The sequence below is a fragment of the Propithecus coquereli genome, unplaced genomic scaffold (genome assembly GCF_000956105.1).
Source record: "Propithecus coquereli isolate 6110/MARCELLA unplaced genomic scaffold, Pcoq_1.0 Scaffold40, whole genome shotgun sequence".
Lineage (NCBI taxonomy): Eukaryota > Metazoa > Chordata > Mammalia > Primates > Indriidae > Propithecus > Propithecus coquereli.
The window spans coordinates 1,765,831-1,769,041 of NW_012149730.1; the positions used below are offsets into that span (position 1 = coordinate 1,765,831).

At 35.4% G+C, this 3,211-nt stretch overlaps 1 protein-coding gene across 1 annotated transcript in view; it reads left to right on the forward strand.

Annotated features, from left to right (window-relative positions):
* CRYBG3 (beta-gamma crystallin domain containing 3) overlaps positions 1-3,211 on the forward strand; it is a 119,357-nt gene that overhangs the window by 74,332 nt on the left and 41,814 nt on the right. The gene's annotated exons all lie outside the window — the stretch shown is intronic.

Sequence of the window (3,211 nt, forward strand, 5' to 3'; positions counted from 1 at the left end):
TACTAAAGGCATTTATATCTTTTCTCTAAAATCTTTCTGTTTACCTCAGGTAACTTTTCTGTGTCTATGTGGCAGGACAGTTTGTATTTGTACATGGTACCTGCGAGCAGAAGATTGTCCCTCTTTGTTAGTGATTGTTTTGGCCTGGGTTTGTCACAGTTCCTTTCATTTTCTCCTGACAAAGCTGCAGCTCTGTCCTTTTTAGGATCATTTTTAACCTCTGCCCCCTCTTTCTTTCCTGTTGCCCATTCTTTCTTCAGTCTCACATTTTTATTCAGCACAGTACATTAAGTGCAGACTTACCGTGGAGAAATCACTGACTTGGCATGCTTATCACATGCATGCAGTTCTGATACTACATCAAATGTTTCTTCAATGAGCTAGTGAAGTTGAAACCCCACTTTTTCATTTCTAGTGTGCTAATAATTTGAAGGGGATTGGGCAATACTGTGGAGCCTAATGTTTGTTTATTATCCATTAAGGGCTAGAAATTGTGCCTATGTAATACTTATACTAACTCTGTGAGGTCAGTATCAATCCTATTTATAGAAAAGAAACCGAAATTCAGAATTTAAGTAACTCCCATATCACACAACTAGAATTAGCAAAATAGACATTTCTGGTATCTGACTCTAGTGAACAAGACCACATTCTCAGGGTCTTACATTAGAGAAAGACATATCGTGATATGATCAGTACAACTGTAGAGGGGGCAAGAGACACTGCTTTCTCTGTTTCATTTTAAATAACAAATTAAAAAAAATTGCTACCAAAAAACCAAATACAGTGGTTAATTTTAAATATTTAGCATTTGCTACCTTTGCATAATGCTCAGTCTTTTTCTCTGAATGTGTATGTTTTTCATATTCATATCAGTGTTTATATGTTTGAGACCAGCTTAGTTTAACCATGTTTCTATTCACAATGCTTTCAGGTTTTATTATTTTCTGATTAGCTCAGGCCTATTGGGAGCATTTCCTTTCTGAATATAATTGGTTATTGTATTTAGAGACACTTCCTGCCCTGCCAGATCTTTATTTTGAATTTCTGAAAACTCTCAACTGTGGATTTTTAAAACACGTTTTGAACTACGAATCAAAATAACATGAGTAGATTAAAAGAATTAAACAGGAGGAATTTCAAACTATACATTTTTTGAGTTTTAACTACCAATAAAAAGTCCCATTCTTTTAAGCTCTGTTTCTCCCCCTCCTATGTCCCTGTTCCTTTTTTTTATGGACTTCCTTGTTTGGGGCAGATTGCTGGGAGGATTTTCTTGATAGTATTTCCAGTCCAACTTGAAGAGAGAGGAAGTGGCAGAAAACGCCCAGTGAAATCAGCCTGACTTCATTTTTCTGGATATGGCTCCGTTACTGCCTTGTGAAATAAATGTTTCTGACAGGTACATGATAGCTGGATATTTAGTAACACATGAACAAAGCCTCCTCTCTTCACCCAGTGTCAAAGCTCTTGTTATTTTCAGTGGACCAAATTTTCAGACGTTTTTCTTGTTTATACTTACCTAAACATAATCGGGTCGTGGCTGACATACTGGTTCCATTCAGTTACTAGAAAGTATTTTCTCCTTCACAGGTAGTTATGGCAGAGTGGCCATCCAGATGCTATATTCAGATAGGGTACATATGTACTTATGTTCCCTGTCTGAGGAATAAGGAGGCAGGTACATCTCAGGGTTCAAATCAAAGAGGAATTTTTTTTTTTTTTATGCTGGGAATTTTAAGGGGAACCTCAAGCCACTTGAGAGGGGAAAAGCCAGAAAATGTATGTGAATAGAGATTAACATATATCATGAGAGTTATAATAGTAACATACGATTGATTGCTCTGTAAGCATATTTGGGATGCTAGTAGAATACCACCTTTTATGGAGAAGATTGTTTTTTTGCTAAGGCTAAAGTTCAGTCACTAGGTCCACTTACCAACTCAAGAGATACAGGATCACGATAGAGTTCATTATTAACAGGTGGCATTTTATTTTTTAATTTTTCCCCAAACAAAACAAAAACCAAAGAGAATGTGGATTATCTGCATAGCATCATCATTTCTCTCTCTCTTGGCAAGTCCTGAATATCAGAAATCTTACTAGATTAAATCTTCTGAAAGTAAATTAGTTTTCAGGGTATGTTGTAGGCAGGCACCATTCTCTAGCAATTCTAACCAGTTACCCCCTGTGACTTAATCATGTGCCTTGTGTTTCTAGAATCTTTTTCAAGTCCATTTGCAAATATAATTAAATATAATTAAAAGCTTGGATTTCTTTAAATATTGAGCCCCTGTTCCATTTTATACATGATTCTAGACAAGGAGAGCAACTGGATATTTTCATATATTGGATAACTTAGCCTTACTCACTGAATTTTAAAGTAATCACAGGATCTGTAATAGTTGTGCTTATGGGAAAATGACAGTTTTAGGTAAATATCAGTAAGAATCAAGATCAATGGAGAGAAAATACTTCTTTGTGGCACTACAGCCAGATTATTTTTATATGATCCAAAGCACAGAAGTACTTAAGAAGAATTATTTAAGTAAAGAAAACCTTTTTATCATTGCTAAGGGAAATAAAATTGTTGTTGAAAATGTAATTGCTGTGAGAAGTATATAACACAGTATGAAAAAGGTGTGATATAATAGAAGAATGGAAACAAAACTTTTCTGTAACAATTGGCATGTTTGTTAGAAGGAGGTCCAAAGGGCTGGAGAAAGGTTTCTTTAGACATAGAAGAAAAGTTCCTCATAGAAATTATTTTAGTATTGAAGTAAACACAATTAAAAATGCTGCTGATATGGTAGAATAAATTGAGCACAGCAATAAATTGACTGTGTTTGGTCAGTAGTTAAGTTTGTACATTTTTAGTTTGTCAGATTAAAGACCTATTACATATTATTCATGTATATCCTAAGTGAAAATTACATAGCAAAAAACATTTCTACAAAATCTTCATCATAAAGTGGTGGTAATTTCTGTCTCAAAGGGTAGTTCTAATGAAGAAATACAATAAAAGCAAACCAGTTACCACATGCTTTTGCCCCCGGCCCCCCGCCTTTCATACACTTAACATTTGGGGAGCAGATTGGATTGAGCCATATGCCCACATGGCACAGAGGGCTGGGTGCAGTTTGAAAAGACTCATCTCTTGTTCATCTGACTGTTTGCCTAGGTTCTAAGCAGTCTGTCGGAGATGTTTTGT